We start from the raw sequence: 20549 nt of genomic DNA on the forward strand, positions 1-20549 counted from the left end.
TTTGTTTCATTGCCAACAGTCATATATCACAGATGTCTCTATATATCCATCCTATTTGACAGTGAAGGGCAACAGAGTTTCTAGGTTCCAGAAACACCTGGAGCTTGTTCCCAAAGCAGAACTCGATGATCCATACACGAACAAAGATGTGGAGATATGTCAGGACATATCAACGTCTTTCTATGTTATAGCTTCTCCTTCCTACCCTTGAACAGTGTGCTGTTGATGCTCTGCAGGACCTAACTAATACAATGGTGTGGAGCATAGTTTTGTTCCCCAACACGCTTCTAATAGCCATCTAGGGGACATCATCCCCTTAGCAGCCTTACACAACAGTATACTAATGATCTTTCTTTTTATATCAGGAAACAGATTTGAGAAGTAGTTGCCTGATGCAAAAATAAAAACCATTACATGTGAATATCTGGGGCTAAAGAGTCCCAGATCAGGGCTTCAGGCCCCAAATCCACTTCCTACTAATGCTTATGGTGTAGGAGCAGTGGCAGTCCGTGTGCCTTTTGCCCACAGGACTGCTGTCACTGCTTTGTGACAGTGCTGGGTGATCACGTAGCACCATATCGAGTTTATATCCTCTCACCCTCATAAACAGGCGCAGAGAAAAGGTGCAATAAGGAGTTCTGCCAAGAGAGGCTAGCTTACTGCTGCCACACACCTAAATCACCAGGTAAGCGTTAAGGAGGGGGTATGGGTGGAGCAGAATAGGCTAATTGGGTATAAAATAGGAGACAAGTGAAAATGAAATGGAGGAGGGAGCGACTTATAAAACTAATTGTAAGACACAGTCATCTGGTATCCCAGATCAATCCTAAAAAGGTCTATGGAGCCACCTTAGGAGTGACCTGTTAGAATACACATATCTCCTTTTCCAGGTAGGCTGTAACCTGGGGGGAATACCATCAACAATTAAATGTACGACCTTACAATTCCTACATCTGCCAAAGGGGTGTGTTATGAATTTTATTATAGTAACGCTAGCGTACCATCTTTTTGTAAGCTTGTCCTTTGTGAATTATACACTAAAACATCTTTGCCAGAAGCTCAAGGAAGCAAAGTGAAAGGTCAGTGTAGGACCTGCCTAGGGGGGTCTGCCTTGACGTTGGCAGGCGGGCATTCCTTCCAATGGCCATTGGAGTAACTAAATGACCTCCATTTGTTTAAATATACATAGGGATCTAGGAGATAGCGCAAGTAACCTTTTCTTTGGTTTATACATTGAAACACGCTTATCCAAAGTCACAGCCATCAGCAACTTTACCCATTGTCTTTACTGAGCATATTGAATTACAAAGGCAAGGACATAATTAATCCAGTGTTATGAAAAGTGATCTGAAACTGATGTAGATTCTTTAAATACAACATTCCCAGATGCTGCAAAACTACATGCTTTGCCAGCATTCAGAACAGCAAAGCATTAGGAATGGTGCAAAGGAAGTGATGTCAATAAGGAGAGCTGGAAGTGACGTTATGAACATACATCAACTGGATTTTAGACACAGGTTTTTAGTATTTGAACAGGGGATGTAAGGGCCATCATTACAAGCACTGGAAGAAGGCTGTTTATGTTGAAACGCGTCTGCTGCTATTTGTATATTGGACATTCATATTTTTAATCCTGGGTTACATTTTTGGGTGGTAAGTGGAACCTTGATTCTATATCATATTGTTTACAGTCAAAGGTATTTGTTCCACCACCATTCTCACTTAGTACACAGAACTTTTTATGTATTTTGCATATCTTTTTATTTGTATCCTGAATAAATATATTTTTTGCCAAACATCTGATGTCCTATCTTCTGCTCCTGAAAAGTGGACACTGTACCCTTTATTGGCACCTTTAAGCCTTTGATGCAGGCTGGTACAGCTCTGGGCCATGTGAGTGGTAGTTCTACAGTAGAACTAAAGCACTTTCTGTTTTTAACCGTTCACACTATGTTGTTTCTTTTTATTTTATGTATATCTTTTCTGGTATCAACATCCTGTGTATGGTTGTATACTTTATATTTTGTATACACGTTTGACGTTGCTTTTTTCACTGGGAACATTCTATGCACTGATGTTTATTTGTATTTCTATAAAGCATTAGGAAAGTTGTATTTTTTTAAAAAAAATCTAGGATCCACATTTTAGGCACCCTTCCCTAATGCACCCATAACACGCCCATTGTTTAGTATATTGTGTTTTGCCAGTTAACAGCGAATTATGCATCGAGGTATTGTTCTGTTCGGACTAATTCTGTGAATTACGGTTAAAGCTCTGCTACCCTACCCCGTACTGTGAAATCTTCTTACAATGTAGGATCCGTGTCAGCAGAGAATAGTGAGTGAATGTAGTACTCAGGATTAAAAGTGTCAAAAACTGATCAGGCTTTGGCAAAGCTGAAGTTGGCAATGAGCAGCTTTTTAATTTTTTTATATTTTTTTATTATTTAACAAAAATATGTTATTTGGTTATATACAATTTAAAGAAATACTTGAAACAAGTCATTTCTCTTGCTAAAGAACAAAGATCCACGTGTTACTCAAAATCAGGGGAATAGGCAAAGATACACAAGTATAAGTACAAGTTTTCAAAAATAATTATTTTATCAAGAATAAGGTATTAAAAACAAAAATGTAAAATACACACACATTTTAATTAAAGGGACACTATTACAACTTTAGCTTAATGAAGCAGTTTTGGTGTATAGAACATGCCCCTGCAGCCTCACTGCTCAATCCTCTGCCATTTAGGAGTTAAATCCCTTTAACTCCTGCCTGGTGGCACTTCACACTTCCTGAAATTGAGATTTCAAACGCTGGATGCTCATTTAGGGGTTAAACCGTTTAAATAAATCAGTAAGAGTAATATAAAAACATATATATATATATATATATATATATATATATATATATATATATATAATGTGGGACTGGCAAGCTTTGCCTTTTACAGTTTTGAGATGCCCTACATTTCATGGAAAGTAAGTTAAGAAAGGAAAAAAACAAAACACTGTTGACCCATATGGATATCAATTGAGCAATCAACCAATCAGAATAGAGAAATGATCTAAATCACAGTCAATGACTCGATAATACTAAAATCTAAGTGGAATGAGAGCAGCTTCCTGTTTGCTACAAATGTCATACCTTAGCGATACACAGATACTCCCCTCAAGCTGCATATCAAGTCACTTCTGCTAAAGCATGAAAATCCTTTTAACTTATTAAGAATGCTTTGTGACTATTTCAAAATACAGCGCTAGTCATTTTCTTGCATTACATGAGATCAGTCATGTAATTACGTGTGGATCAAGTTATTTCCACACTGCAAGATAGAAAATAAAGGAAAATGATGAACTAAGAATGATCGTTTATGAATTCCATTATTACAAAACACAAATTGAACCGTCATATCTTAAAGAATGGGCATTTGTTTACTTAACACTATTAAAATACATTTTAATGGAAATCCCCCTGTTATCTTTCTAACCACATCTCAACTTTAGCCACCTCAGACATGGTTCGTTCGAGTCATTGTTTCTCATCTGTCATTTTTCTAAACTCAATTTCTATCTGTAGGAAGTTTAAAATAATAGGACAATATTTATATAACAAATACATATATACATATACATATATATATACATATCTATCTATATTATATATATATATATATATATATATATAAAATATATAAATATTATAATATATAAGGATATATAATATTTGCATATATCACATTTTGTATCCTCTTTCTCCCTGGCGTCATTCTACCAATACCTGTAACACCTGCATTTGTAGGTTTTCTTAAAATCTTTGATTTACTGGTATCTTTTTATATATATAAATAGAAATGCAAACGTAAAAAAACATAGCCACCTTATTAAGGAATCAATATTTTGAAGCAAAAAGATATACTTGAATCAGCACGCACAACATATGCCACACATGGTTTAGAGGCTTATATGCAGCAAAATTTGTGTTAAAAGAACAGCTCGAAACGCTACTTGAGACACACAACGAGGTGTACCCACCCCCCACCCACCCTCCCCACCCCCTCCCCGGGGGGGCCGTGGGACCCTGCAAGCGAACACTCACTCTCCACCGACGATCTGACCCCACCGGACCGACGACCCCCCCACACAGTCCAGACGAGGACACCCCGCCCACACCCTGACAGATGTACCCACCAGCCGTACCCCTCCTGTAATCACAGGACCACTCATGACGAAACTACCACACCTACACAGACGCGGTACCCACCCCACGAGACAACCACCTCTTATCCCGAGGACCATCCTGACAGGAAGACCGAAAGGGCCGTACACGGCCAAAACAACTCGGAAAGAAGCTAACTCAGCAACGAAATTAAGACCATGTAATGTATATATGCTGACCCGACATTTGCTGTTACATGCTTGGACCCTACAACCTCCCCCCCCCTCTTGTTGTTCTTTCATTCTGTACCCCTGCCCTTGAATACCAATTCTATAAATCAGGAATTTGAAACAAAAGGGCATCCGTATCCCCTTCATTTTCTATATTTGTACCCCTCCCTAACCCTTAGATCCAGAGCAGCAACGAATGTTACATACAGAGTACAAATGTACTAACTAACATCCGATAATTTAACCAATGATAGACCGTACTTAACCTGTCTCTTATGTATGATTGTCATTCACATGAGAAATAAGCTCTGCGATCTTTGTAACTGTAACCTTATTCCCTTGTTTTCTTCTGTACCCCTACCCCAATGACACTGAAAACAATTCAAAATCTGACAAAATAAAGAATTTTTTTAAAAAAAAAGAACAGCTCGAAAAAATAATACACATGTAATAACTGTATAAAGCAATCAAATATTTTTTATTTTTTTTTGCATTATTTTTGCAGTGTGCAAGTAATACAAACAAGCTCGTATCGCCACAACAGCTGGTACGGGCTAAAGTAGTAGAATAAAAACAATAAGAACCAGTGTCGTGGTTTGCTGGAATGGCCCAATTTTTGTTAATATACGCTTGTTGAGTAATTATGTCTAAGAATAGTTGTAAATAGGTAATGATTATGCATGTCAATCAGGCACGTCTGTGGTCTAGATAATTCGAAATAGACGTACAATATAAACTCCCCAGACTTAGGTTAGTTGTGTAGAAGCTGGGTGGACTATTGCATTGGAAGGCAGCTAAAATGAGTATATATATTATAAACCGTATACTGTGCTCCTAGGAGCTCCTCTCGGGGGGTTATGCATTTATGTTAACATATGATAAACTTTTAACGCAAATGGGAATAACTAGACAAAGAAAGATAAACAAAAGTACTTAAATTGCAGAATGTTCTATAGAGTATTGTGGAATTCTCCGTGCAGTTCATGACCCTGAGGGTGACTATGGGTTTCCTCGGAGGGCTGCGGGTACGTATGGGTGCACCTTCGCTGGGTCCCAGTGAGTGGTAGTGGAAGGTGTCGACTGAGAGGGTGCTGCGACTGATTGCCCAGGTAGTCCAAGCGTCTGCAATATACCAGGTATTTCAGCGGCATCAGTAATTTTCAGGTCGCCATTTTCCTGTAGGATGATTAGGCTTCTCGGCGCTCCCCATCTGTACGGTATTTTGTGGGCAGCGAGTTCCTTCGTTAGTGGGCGCAGTGTGCGTCTCCAATCCAGGGTAGCTCTGGATAAGTCAGGAAAAAATGTTAATGAGTGTTCCTCAAATTGTACGGGTGACCTGTTGCGGATGGCCGCCATGAAAGCCAATCGGTCTTGGCTCTGCTGGAATCGGACGATAGTGTCCCTGCTGGTGCTCTGGATACCTGTGGCTGGTTTGGGGATTCTGTACCATCCGTCTAGAGGCATCGCCTTGGCTTGTTTGGCGGGGAATAAAGCATTGAGCATCCTGCAAAATAGGTGCGGGATTTCCGCCGGCTCTAGTGTGTCAGGCAGGCCCCTGATTTTTATATTCTTCCATCGCCTTTTGTCTTCCAGTACTGCCAGAGCTTCTTTGGCTTGTGTCTGGTCTCGTTGTAGGGCCGCCACTTGTCTCTCCAGTGTTCGTATGCGGTTCTCGTGATCCACGGAGTTCAGTTCAGTGTGTTGCAAACGTGCTGAAACTCCATTGATTTCCTCCCTGAACTGCCCGATATTGGTTGCAATGTTTCGGCATAGCTCATCTAATCCTCCATGACAGGAGGCTTCGCAGCCGGTGAGGGCTTGGGGGGTACAGGTCTGATAGGTACCTTAGTATAGTAGTCCACCCAATCTGCTGAGTTTTCGTCACTGGAGGATATTCCATCGGACATTGGCGCCTTTTCTGGCCGTCCCGTGGCTTGCGGCCTTCTCAGGAGTTCGCCGATATCAGCCATTGTGGGGGGTCGTTCAGCTTTGTATTTCTTGGTGCGTCGCCCCATGCCTTCAGTGTGGTAGGTAGCACCGTTCTGCAGGGTTTTGCAAGTGAATTCCCGAGGAAAAATGCTTTTTATAATCGTTTGTGCTCGGAGCTCGAGGAAGATGCGTCCTCACAGTATGGCCGCTGGCTCCGCCCCCGCAATCAAATATTTTTTATGCAGTTTGGAACTAATTGACAACACAAAGCAAATGAGCCATGACATGACATAAAGGGGACCTGACATGACAAATACAACTTAATCGCAAAGTGGCTCTGAAACTATATTTAATGTCCGGCCACCAGGCTTTCTATGACTCCCACCAAACTTTTATGATAATTAGTCGCCCCAGCACTACTTGCCTCTACTCATGCTGTGCCTGTCTTGTGGGTTTTCCGGAAATCTCCTTCTCTGCCCTTTCTAGGGATAGCGCATCAATAACGAGCATGCCTGGTGAGAACCTCTGGCGGTTTACAGCACTGTGTTCAATCTGTCCACTGCGCCGGAATAAACACAGAAAACTGGTGACACAACACTAGAGGGAGTGGAGTACTAACTATTCAGCCAATGACAAGAGGCTAAGTGAAAAAACAGACAAGTTCTCAGAAGGAAACAAAGCGAGGTATATCCATAACTTAATAAATGCTTTATTGGTGGGCCTGATATCGCAGAAAAACAGATAGAGAAAGAGGAGCAAGCGGGGAGAAAATCGTCTTCACCAGTCTGAACTTTTCATGGAATTTCTTTTCAGTCTATAAGAGAGAGCAACATGTCCTGGAGATACTGCCATACAGGTGGTCCTCATTTAGCTACCTACCTCTTTTACGATGGCTCGCACTAACAACCAGGCGTAAGTGCAAGCCGTCGTGGGGATTCAGTCATCTAATGTGCATGTCCATGTTCGGGGAAACTTCCCCGAACATAGACGAACGCACAAGAGCAGGAAATCCCTCTAATCTATGTTCGGGGAAATATCCCAAACGTAGATTAGAGGGGTTCCCTGCTTTGGTATGTTCGTCTATGTTCAGGGAAGTTTCCCCCAAACATAGACGAGCGCACCAGAGCAGGGAATCCATTAACTCCTCACTTACCGACCAATTCATTCTACGACAGGTGTCGTAGGAACGGAAGCCGGTCAGTAAGTGAGGAGTGTCTGTCCACTCTGCGCATTGACGTGGTACAGAGAAAGCTCTCCTTCCGAAAATCCATTAAATATGTGGTTCCCAGACAGGGAACGTATAAAATATTTAACTGATAAGAACAGATACTACATTTGACGTAGGTGAATGAGGATGGAGTCTGGTAATATCACATTAAACTAAAAAAAAAAAATTTAAATGTGTGGGAATTATAAAGTTGTACAGTTCCCACAAATCAATGATATTGTAGTTCTAACAAAAACACTAAAATAGCCACAGTACTAACAATCAAAAATGCCCCTTTAGAAAAAAAATTAAAGTAAAAAACACAGAATTTTAAAAGTTCTCTGCTTCTTTTAGAATCCTATTACATCCTTCAACTAGAATAGTCTTCTAATCTTTACTGAAACGTTTCAATAATTAAAAAAAGAGCCTGACAAGTAATCATTTTCAGCCAGTCATCTGAATTATTTATATTTGTAGTTATTATAGAAAAGATGCTACAAGCTCCTCTTGTTTCACCAGATGACAGAGTTAGAGCGAATAACTATTATGTATTGAAAAATGTTATAAACGAGCAACGTCTGGCATGAATATGTAATCTGTTTTGTAAATGCCAATCTATCAAATTGTTCTAACAGATCAAACAAATTGCATTCAAAACACAGCAATTCATCAGCATGCAAAAAAAAAAAAAAATACATCTATGTTACACATCTTTCATTCAGCTAGAATAGAGGGGGGTGATAGTTTTCTATAAATCTTGGGGTGGTATGTAAACTAACCGTTTATAGCTGAAAAAAGTAGTATTTGTTTCTTTAAAACAAAATAAATTAATGGGTTTATATATAAATATATATATATATATATATATATATATCACAAGGGTAGTGTACTGTTGCATCAGTACTTTTTGTTTTCTGTCTATTAAGCTCCTTTTCTCAGACAACTCATCATATGACCGGTGTCTGCTACCTCTACAAAAACAGCTGGATGGTATTGTATGGTTTTGACAAAGCACCGCTTTTTACAAAGAAAAATTTAATATTGGTTGGGATCGCTTACATAATGCAGATCTTTAAAATCAATATTGGTTTTCTGTAATATATAACATTGGACTTACTTAAAGGCACTTTATGACCTTGAAATATCTGTATGTAGTCATTGAGATGCGTCCTGCTATCAATCAGTTTAATATGTTCTCTCTTTATTTGATTCCATACGCACTGAAGGCAGGAGTCTGCTACGCACTCTAAATTCCATATTTACCATGTCACTTTAGTTTTGAATGGGAATTAAAGAAAGTCGCCTTTACGGCAACCAACTGCTTCAACCTGACCCTTGGCAGACGGACTGTGTTGAGAGCCCACACTCTGGATTCTAACGTTAAAGTTCACTGATCAATGGCTAGGTAGGAAAGCCTAGGAGGACATTGCTGAGAGTATTATGCCATTTCACATTTTGCTGCCAATTTGGGAATCTTGATTTCCCAAACAAGATGCAGATCCCTAAATAGCACCGTAATCACTACAGCACTAATGATTATGGTGCTTGGAGTGTTTCTTTAAGGCAGTGTATACATGGACCCCATTTACAAGGAGAGGAAAGTACGAAAAAGAGCCACAAAGTACATGCCAATATTTCAGATTATTAAAATGTATGATCTGGTATAAATCCAGAAAAAAATTTATAGGTTTCGGTTTTAATTTTTTTTTTTTTTTTAATTATTTTTATGCTGGCAAATTTACTTTATGTCTTAAAAGATTGTTTTCCAAATTTGTTTAAATTATTCAGAATCATTGTGAACGATTGCAAGATAATCCAGTCTGCCCCATAATAAGCATTATTTGGGTGCCTCTCATGTAATAGAGGTAGAAAGTGCAGTAAAAGGAGTTTCCTCCCTAGGCTTATAGGTGCCATTTATTTTTATTGTAGAGTATATTATTAAAATCCTGGGGATTACACAAACACCCCAGCAAGATACCTTTCATCCACCACCATTCACTGATATCTACAAACGGACGACCTAGGCACGATGATAGCTATATTATTTGCCGAGATTGTTTCCAGCTATTTGTATATATTTCTTTTGGCAGATGTTACGGACTTTGATGTGACGGCCCAATTTTCTAGAAAAAAAAAACCACTTATTTTAGAGCATGGAAAATCTGTGAACTAGTGGAATGATCTGACCAATCCACGAATATTGCTGAAAATGGCTACTTTACTTATCTACCTAGCCATCTCTGGGTTTCTATAGCTTATAAACTGAACAAGCAATGTTTCTAAGCCCAATTGTTGCATAACAGAATTAAAAGAACATTCTAAATACCATAACCGAGAAACAGTGCACTACAGTGGTTATGGTGCCAGGAGTGGAAATGTAAGTAGTCAAACTGCTTGTGAATGGTTTGATAACTTATCTGGGGCACGCCAAGTGCTACTCACTTCTTTAATGTGTGCCTGCAAGCTAGTGGATCGTTCTCATCCATTCAGCTAATCCTAGCCCCCAGCTGACACCAGGTAAGTTATCAAACCATTAGCAAACCGTTTGATTATTTACATTGGGGGGGGTCCGTCCAAGTACTTGTGCACCATATCCACTACAGCACCAATGATTATGGTGGTCGGGGTGTTTCTTCAAGGCAGTGTATACATGGACTCCAATCACAAGGAGAGGAAAGTATGAAAACGACAAAAATGTCATGCCAATATTTCAGATTAATAAAAATGTAAGATCTGATATATATGCAGAAAAAATATTTTTCAATTTCTTTGGGATTTGTGCTGCAAAAACATTACGGCATTTGATTGTGTGGAGTGACTGTGAAGGAGATTTGTAAATAGCAGTTACTTTCTATATCTTGAGACAAGCGGCTGCTAATTTAAAAAAGATACTGGTTACATAGCAGATTATTTTAAAATTACCAAAAATATGATCAAATTCAGCAAACAAAGGTTTGAATGGATACATCATACAATGGTATGATTTAGGGATGGCTGATTAATATAAACAATTCTAGAGGATATATACTTTGACTTTCTTTCATTTTTAAATCAATTTTGCGAGTTTTATTATATTCTAAATAATCCTAGTATTCAATTTCGAATGAATACTTTGGAAATATTCAAAATCGTTTACCACTAAAAATAGAATATTAGGCAAATTAACACATCTCTGAAACTGAAGATTATTAAGCATGAGTGAAAAAAAAAAAAAAAGCCACAAGGGGAACCTCGATTCATACCTGCTGGAGAAGGTTGTTAAAAAAAAGAGACAGATTCTCCCTTAACTGCACTGAATATCAGAAACTCCAAAAGGGGAACAAAATATTCAACATTAATATTCTAGTAAAAACCAAAGAAAACCATGTTGTTCCGGCTAACACGAATCATACGATGGGACCAGTCGAATATATCTCCTTCTTTCTTTTTTCTCTATTTTATATTTATCAAAAATATAGGTGGAGCACCTTGAACCTGTGTGGTCATTCGTGGCGGTTGTGCAAGCGTCAACTCCTATGTACCCTGCCGTGTATATCTTGTTGCTGTACTTTTACGCAAATTATATATCTATATACATGCCTGGATGTACTCACATGGGTTTATGTTAAATATTGTTATTGTTGCATGTGATATTGACACCTTGTAATAAATAAAGAATTAAAAAAAAACCAAAAAAACAAAGAAAAGAAAAACGTTACCTGCGCTTTCTCCTTAATCCCTATGTATATTTAGACAAATGGAGGTCATTTAGTTGCTCCAATGGCCATTGGAGGGAATGCCCGCCTGCCAACGTCAAGGCAGACCCCCCTAAGCGGGTCCTAACACTGACCCTTCCGCCTGCTTCCTTGAGCTTCTGGCAAAGATATCTCTAATGAGACAGAAAGGGGTATTTTTTATATACACCCCTATACTTATTAACCCTTAATAGGGAACACATGGGATGGGTAGCAGCATTGTAACCAGGCTGTGTGATGCAAAGTAAATACAAATACAAAAAGAGAAGTCCTGCGCTTAAGCAGCAAGGACTACAACACACATCAGCCCCAATATATAGTAAAAACCAAAGAAAAGAATATAATATTCTAGTGCTATGTAACTTGAGGTGTTTATTTATATACATGCACAAACGGCGAATGGACGGCAAATCTGCAGTCAAACACTGTCTGGATACTTAAAGAGGAACCATTACTTATTTGGAAAAAAACTAAAAATCCCCTATAACTTGTGCTGAAATTTTTTTTTCATGTGATGCTGTATTTTCTTTTAAATGCAAGTTACAAATAGAACAATTGATATCACAATCCAGTTGTATCGTGGCACAGCGAAGGCACACATTGCACTGATGGATGAGAAAATGAAACATTGTCTTTGTGATGTCTCTGCTGACAGACAGGTGCAAGGGGCAGGGCTTGAAACAATGATTGACAAAGTTAAGAAGCACTCGGTTCCATAATGAAAGGAAATAAAGTCTTTGCAAACACATTTGCAAAAAAATTTAAAGGATAAGTAAATGAAATTAAAAATCCTTTAGACTTTACAGGATCTTCCAAAATTCTGTTGGTCTCAATAAAAAAAAAAAAAAGATATTACAAGATACCCACTTCATCGGCTATTTGTGTAGCTGTGGGAGGGACTAGTTTTGGCTATTTAAAGTACTTACCTCCTCTCGCCTGCAACCGTGTCCTGATCGGCGCAGCACGTATCCCAATTTTCAGAACACTTTTCTGAACGAATTCCTTGGGTAGACCGTCTTGGTAGGCCTACCGATAATTCATGTTATGTTTATGTCTTACAGCTTATGGACTCTTGTGTCCTGACCACAAATTTTACATTATATTAAAAGTGGCACCTCACAAGTATGAATGTTTAGGTGAGAGCAGTTCTCTTGGTTTCATATATATATATAGATATACATATACACACACACACACACACACACACACTACCTGTTCAAAATGTTAGAAAGAAAAAGCCATTATAAAAACATAATAAACTTGCTTTTTAAATATTAAAACATACATTGACTCTATATTTTTTCTGATATATCGGCTTATACGTTATATGTCCGTTTAGGACCATCTTTATTAAAATGGTGGCCAACTCCGCCTCAAAGTCTTTCGGTAAAATAACCCATTCTTGTACTATATCCTCATCTATGACATAGGACTGTGTGTGATAAAGAGGCAACATGGACTAAACCTCAGAAGAATGATAGATATCTAGACTATTTTCCGACCAGACAAATACCTATTTGTCATCACTAAGCAGGGCCGGACTGGCCCACCGGGATACCGGGAAATTTCCCGGTGGGCCGCGGCACCTGGGGGGCTGGAGATAGAAAGGGAGCCCTGCTGCACAAGAATATCGCGGCCGCCGGCCGCATGTCGGTGCCGCCGGGTGGCCGGTCCGGCGGCACACTTTGAGGTGATTACTCACCTTGCGGCCGGCGGCCCCATCTCCTGTGCTGACAGCTATGCTGCTGTCAGTATCAGTGAGTGTGCCGGGCGGCCGCCTTACCGGTCCGGCGGCACACTCACTGATACTGACAGCAGCATAGCTGTCAGCACAGGAGGACTGAGGGAGGGGGCGGAGCTAATTACCAAGCTCCCTCGCGGTTCCCATAATTCCCAGCATCTACACATCATAGAGTAGTGATTACTCTATGATGTGTAGATGCTGGGAATTATGGGAACCGCAAGGGAGCTTGGTAGTTAGCTCCACCCCCTCCCTCAGTCCTCCTGTAAAAAGGTCAGAAGGGGAAGGGGGGGACAAATAGAGGAGGGGGGGACAAATAGAGGGGGGGGGGGGCAAATAGAGGGGAATGGGGGGGGACAAAGAGGGGAAAGGGGGAGGCAAATAGAGGGGAAGGGGGGGAAATAGAGGGGAGGGGGCAAATAGAGGGGGGAGACAAATAGAGGGGAAGGGGGAGAGACAAATAGAGGGGAAAGGGGGCAAATAGAGGGGAAGGGGGGGCAAATAGAGGGGAGGGGGAGACAAATAGAGGGGAAGGGGGAGAGACAAATAGAGGGGAAGGGGGGCAAGTAGAGGGGAAGGGGGGACAAATAGAAAGGAAGGGGGGCAAATAGAGGGGAAGGGGGGAGGCAAATAGAGGGGAAGGGGGGAGACAAATAGAGGGGAAGGGGGAGAGACAAATAGAGGGGAAAGGGGGCAAATAGAGGGGAAGGGGGGGCAAATAGAGGGGAGGGGGGAGACAAATAGAGGGGAAGGGGGAGAGACAAATAGAGGGGAAGGGGGGCAAATAGAGGGGAAGGGGGGCAAATAGAGGGGAAGGGGGAGGCAAATAGAGGGGAAGGGGGAGGCAAATAGAGGGGAAGGGGGGAGACAAATAGAGGGGAAGGGGGAGAGACAAATAGAGGGGAAGGGGGAGAGACAAATAGAGGGGAAGGGGGGGAGAGACAAATAGAGGGGAAGGGGGAGAGACAAATAGAGGGGAAAGGGGGCAAATAGAGGGGAAGGGGGGGCAAATAGAGGGGAGGGGGGAGAGACAAATAGAGGGGAAGGGGGGCAAATAGAGGGGAGGGGGGAGGCAAATAGAGGGGAGGGGGGAGGCAAATGGGGGGAGACAAATAGAGGGGAAGGGGGAGAGACAAATAGAGGGGAAGGGGGGAGAGACAAATAGAGGGGAAGGGTGAGAGACAAATAGAGGGGAAGGGGGGGCAAATAGAGGGGAAGGGGGGCAAATAGAGGGGAAGGGGGGAGACAAATAGAGGGGAAGGGGGGAGACAAATAGAGGGGATGGGGGGAGACAAATAGAGGGGAAGGGGGAGCAAATAAAGGGGAATGGGGGAGGCAAATAGAGGGGAAGGGGGGGACACAAATAGAGGGGATGGGGAGACAAATAGAGGGGAAGGGGGGCAAATAATAGAGGGGAAGGATGGGGACAAATAGAGGGGAAGGAGGGGGACAAATAGAGGGGAAGGGGGGAGAGAAATAGAGGGGAAGAGGGGGCAAATAGAGGGGAAGGGCGGGAGACAAATAGAGGGGTAATAGAAACACAGGGGAAGGGGGGACACAGAGACTGAGGGGTAATAGAAAGACACCAGGTTGGGGGACGACGACAAAGAGACAGAGGGGTAATAGAGAGACAGGGGATGGGGGGGACAAAGAGGGGTAATAGAGACAGAGGGGTAATAGAGAGACATAGGGGTTGGGGGGACAAAGAGAGGGTATTAGAGAGACACAGGAGAAGGGGGGACACAGAGACAGATGGGGTAATAGAGAGACACAGGGGATGGGGGTACAAAGAGACAGATGGGTAAGAGAGAGACACATGGAGGAAATGGGAAAGAGAGACACAGGGAGGAGATGGGGAAGAGAGACACAGTGAAGGTTTGTTGGGGGGGACAAAGAGACATACAGTAGGGAAGGGGAACAGAGGCTGGAGAAGGGTAAAAATAAACACACAGGGACTGGGATGAAGTAAAAGATGCACAAGGGTTGCTGTAAGAGGAAAAAAAGGAGGCAATTGGAGACAAGATACACTAAACAAGGTAAAGGTAATAGACGTAAATTGATGTGATCCTGACAGTAATACACACATATATATATATATGTGTGTGTATTACTGACAGGATCACATATGCATGTATATTGATGTGTGTATTAGTAACATATAATTAAGCTTATAATATTTACACATATAGTAATATACATTTATATATGCATAATACACACATAAATGTCATATATGTGTGTATGTGTGTATGTGTGTAATGAGCACGTATTGGCCCTGTCTTGTTGCTAGTTGCATACTCATGCACAATAACATATTCAAAGCGCACCTATAGAACTTCAAAATTAACCAGATCACTTCATTTTTTTTAGTTGTGCAACTGCAGACATTCAGCATTTCAGTACCATTACTAAAATGTCCTTAATAGGCCAAAGTAGTTGTACTGAAACATTGATTACATGCAAATGTACGTCTACTTAAAATAAAGGCGCTCTTTTGTTTATTTTGAAGCCCTATATGCGTTGCTTCGTTGGAGTAAGAGCTTTCCATTTCAAGTTATTTTTTCACCCTCTATATCAGCACACTATGCTGGCGCGACGCATTATTGGGCTGGCATAGAATTTTTTTCCAGGGCTGATTTTAGTTCCCAGTCCGGCCCTGTCACTAAGTGCTCTCACATTGCGGTCTTCCAGACACTGTCTTCACTTAGACTTGAAACTGTATCTGTTGGGGAACTATAACTAGGACAAACTTTGCTTGTGATCTTATCCCTTTCCCGTACGGACATTTGCATGACTGACGTAGCAGCACAATGTGAATCCAACACACAAATAATTTTGGAAGAGATGATTGAGACACAGAAATACAGGAACAATTTTAACCTACAGATCCTACTCTATTTTTGATGAACACTGCTTGAGTTATTTTTTAATAATTCCTTTGATGTCACTTAATGAGGATGGATAGAAAAGCTATTTGTGTCTCTATAAACCAATGTTCTTTTGTGGTGAAGTTTCACACAATTCGCTTTTTCAACAAACAGCAGTAGGACTTTAAATGACGATACATATTCTATTACCACCAGAGTTTAAAACAGAGCCCTAATGGGCTGGTCTGGAGAGAACAGTTAACCTGTGGACACATGAAACAAGCAGCCGTAGGTGGAGTAAAACTTACAGATATGGTTACGTTAAAAATACGCACAACCGCAGGCAGCTCTGGTTGCAATGATGTCTGATGTCAGCATTGATTAGTAATTAATCAGTATGAACTCATTGCTATTACCTCGTGCGAGGAGAAGGGGTGAGAATAATGAATTGGAAAGGGATTGTAGAGACATTGGATATCTGGAGTAACATGGTATTGGGAAGGTGTGATTATAAGTGACAAGAAATGGGAAGGGGCTAGGGGTGTATATACACCTCTGCACTGACACTCCTCATAAAAAAACACCACTTTATTCACAATTGTTTTCAGGAACACACTATACAAATAGTGGTGAAATCCACCAGCGGCTAGAAGAGTGGCAAATCTGGCAAATTATTCGTCAAACATGTCTCGCAGAACAAATGTGTATTTTATTTTAATCTACAGTTGGTTATATACAACAAAACATCCCCTTCTTTAAACAATTTTACATTATATGCTAATAATTTCACAGCATTCTGACACAGGTGATGTTTACCGCAAATTGAATGACTTTGTTAGTTTGAATGTAAGCCACTGGAATGTAATAGTTCCTTATTATGGACTAATTTTTTGAAACAATACAATATATGAAAAGTAATAAATGGCAGAGTGCACTTTGTGGTGTTGACAATAGTATGAAAAAGCATCGAAAATTAATTAACTGAAAGGAAAACATTAGAATGCAGAACCCGTCCTCTAGAGAGAAGTATGTTGTAAAGAAAAAATAAAATAAAAACTAAAAAGAGAAGAAATATATATATAGACAAAGAAAAGAAGAAGGGTGTTTCCAATAAAACATTTGAAGCTGAATCAGAACAGCAACAACAAAAAAGATCTACTAAATAGGAACCAACAGCGAGTTTGGCTCGGTACAATGTAAGTATAAAGGTCTACCTGTAAGTCAACATCGAGGAGATAGCTACCCACTCATTCTCAGATAATCCTAATCAGCATAAAAACTCAGAATCTATACGAACCAGCCTTATTTATACCAATTACTGGACTGCAAATGTAGCTACAGAAGGTTATCAGTACATACAAGGTGATTATCTCCCCCACCATTTGGACCCTAGCTCGAAATGCAGTGGGTCCGCATCTCTCCAATGAAGAGGTCACAAAACATTTGCTGCTTTAAAGGGACACTATAGTCACCTGAACAACTTTAGCTTAATGAAGCAGTTTGGGTGTATAGAACATGCCCCTGCAGCCTCAATGCTCAATCCTCTGCCATTTAGGAGTTAAATCCCTTTGTTTATGAACCCTAGTCACACCTCCCTGCATGTGACTTGCACAGCCTTCCATAAACACTTCCTGTAAAGAGAGCCCTATTTAGGCTTTCTTTATTGCAGGTTCTGTTTAATTAAGATTTTCTCATCCCCTGCTAAGTTAATAGCTTGCTAGACCCGGCAAGAGCCTCCTGTATGTGATTCAAGTTCAATTTAGAGATTGAGATACAATTATTTAAGGTAAATTACATCTGTTTGAAAGTGAAACCAGTTTTTTTTTTTCATGCAGGCTCTGTCAATCATAGCCAGGGGAGGTGTGGCTAGGGCTGCATAAACAGAAACAAAGTGATTTAACTCCTAAATGGCAGTGAATTGAGCAGTTAAATTGCAGGGGAATGATCTATACACTAAAACTGCTTTATTTAGCTAAAGTAATTTAGGTGACTATAGTGTTCCTTTAACCCCTTAAGGACCAAACTTCTGGAATAAAATGGAATCATGACATGTCAGACATGTCATGTGTCCTTAAGGGGTTAATTATATGTCTGGTACTATGAATATAATAATGAGGTTAAATGCTTTCTTTTCCCATCTTTTACATAGCCAGTTAAGTAAACATTTGCCCACTCTTCCACTCCTACATAATTTCTTTTTAAAAAAATGCTATTTTAAGTTCCTATGGTAGGCGTAGGAAACCTTTGGCACTCAAGAAGTTTTGGAGTGCACCTTCCATGATGCTTTGCCCACCTTATGGCTCTATGCGCGTTAAGGGTGATGAAGTCTTCAACATCCAGAGTGTGGAAGGTTTCCTACCCCTTTTCTATGCCATATACCCCATCTTGGTAACGGCTAACGACTGGATTGAAATCAAATCATCATCATACCTTAAAGGAACACTATAGTCACCTAAATTACTTTAGCTAAATAAAGCAGTTTTAGTGTATAGATCATTCCCCTGCAATTTCACTGCTCAATTTCACTGTCATTTAGGAGTTAAATCACTTTGTTTTGTTTATGCAGCCCTAGCCACACCTCCCCTGGCTATGATTGACAGAGCCTGTATGAAAAAAAAAACTGGTTTCACTTTCAAACAGATGTAATTTCTCTAAATTGAACTTTAATCACATACAGGAGGCTCTTGCAGGGTCTAGCAAGCTATTAACATAGCAGGGGATAAGAAAATCTTAATTAAACATAACTTGCAATAAAGAAAGCCTAAATAGGGCTCTCTTTACAGGAAGTGTTTATGGAAGGCTGTGCAAGTCACATGCAGGGAGGTGTGACTAGGGTTCATAAACAAAGGGATTTAACTCCTAAATGGCAGAGGATTGAGCATTGAGGCTGCAGGGGCATGTTCTATACACCAAAATTGCTTCATTAAGTTAAAGTTGTTCAGGTGACTTTAATGTCCCTTTAACCTTTAGTGAACAAAAGCTAAAGAAGTGAGGCTGTTTTCCCCCCCACAGGATTTACCGGTTAACGTGTCAGTTTAAGTACCATACCTACTGCAGCATGCCATAGTGGTTATTTAGGCAGAAGTCTCCTGGTGTCATCACCGTGTAAGTAGTGAAAATAATTTCGAACAACATTGACACTTTCGTGAGTCCCCGTGACTTCTAATCCTCTTTCCTTTTCTAAGATGACGTTTACATTGCCCGTCCGCATTCTATTTAACAATTTTGTCAAGAAGTAATTGGATGAGAGTGTCAGTTGAAATTCCATTTAATCCTATTCAAACACGGGTGAAATTGCTGTCAGTAATGTGGAAGTAGGGGCTTCTGCATCAGTGATCTCAGAAAACAAGGCTGCAGCAGAGACGCCTGAAGGGGGACCCCTGACACGACACCACAACTACTACAAAGCACTATAAAGGTTAAGGTGCCAAGACTGCTCCTTAAAGGTTAGTAAATGAGTCAATGTAAGTAGTTCAATATGGTCAAATAATAATATATTGTAAAAACTTTTTTTTCATAAATATTTTTTCCCCATAGTGTAAAAATATGAGCACTTTTTTGTGAACCCTAACCAATTAAAATTCCATGTCATCATTAATAATTGTGAGCTGCGTTCCTGGTTTTTCTGCAGAGGCTGCTGTAAAGACACTGTCTGCAAAAGATGTTTTATAAAAAAAATATATAGGGGGGCGGGGCCGGACCGCCATGCTGACCGGTCGCATGCAGGAGAGGCTCTGGAGAAATCTGGCCTCTCAGGCAAATCCTGCAGATTTGACACCAGCAAAGAGTCCGAAAAACTCGCACACGGCGGTGGTCGAGGTGGCAGACCCCGAGATCACGAGCTTTGAGACCCTAGGGGTGTGAATTATGCTTTGGGGACTGCGGCCTACTCGAGAGGGTAGAGGGGTGGACGGCCGCTGCCCTGTCTCCCTTCGCGGCTGCCACACGCCGACTCCCTGAGATGCCTGCCGGTCCCGTTTCCCCCACCTGTGGGCCGGGGGGGGGGTTATCCTGGCCCCCACTGCGGGTAGCTCAGGAGGAATAGAGAAGGAGAGGCACGGCACCCCTCAGACCTGCCTTCCAAGATGGCGGCACAACCTGCACAACCCAGACCGTTAACCCTCGAGAGGGAGAGCTCAGCAGGGCAAAAGCCAGGCAACCCCAGACAGCCAATAACTTTGCCGACAAGCCTCACAACCGAGGAGGGGAAGCCCTGTCAACAATAATGAGCACGGGAACCCAGTAATACCTGCCAAAAAGTGCAGTTTCGCATTACCTCACCAAATCTGCAATCTCTACTCGGACTTTCAGTCTCCAGCGACGTCTCCCAGACACCTCAAGACACCACAGAGGTACACACAACAAGAGACTGGCGGTGTAAGGGATGCCACTAACAGCCCCTGACCCAGCCATTTTCCAACCCCTGTTACGGCTCTCACCTAACCACATCTCCAGCATGATCCTCCACAGACTTCAATACCTATACAACAGTTAGCTCGAACCCAGTGGTCTTTACTAATGTAAAATCTGTTTGCCTAGCATGTAACCTAATGCTCTTTACTTAACATGTCCCAATCGAGTAATGTCACGATTCCGGGAACCAAACACGCTAACACACACACACAGTAAAGGTGCAGTACCAGACCTTAGAGTGGCCGGGCTAAGCACACAAAGAATAGTCAGG

General features: G+C 41.1%; 1 protein-coding gene and 1 pseudogene across 1 annotated transcript in view; both read right to left on the reverse strand.

The window, feature by feature from the left end:
- Positions 1-20549, reverse strand: part of TRAF3 (TNF receptor associated factor 3) — a 97788-nt gene that overhangs the window by 36973 nt on the left and 40266 nt on the right. The gene's annotated exons all lie outside the window — the stretch shown is intronic.
- LOC134584214 (U2 spliceosomal RNA) lies at positions 7563-7676 on the reverse strand (annotated as a pseudogene).

This window comes from Pelobates fuscus, chromosome 13 (genome assembly GCF_036172605.1).
Source record: "Pelobates fuscus isolate aPelFus1 chromosome 13, aPelFus1.pri, whole genome shotgun sequence".
Classification (NCBI taxonomy): domain Eukaryota; kingdom Metazoa; phylum Chordata; class Amphibia; order Anura; family Pelobatidae; genus Pelobates; species Pelobates fuscus.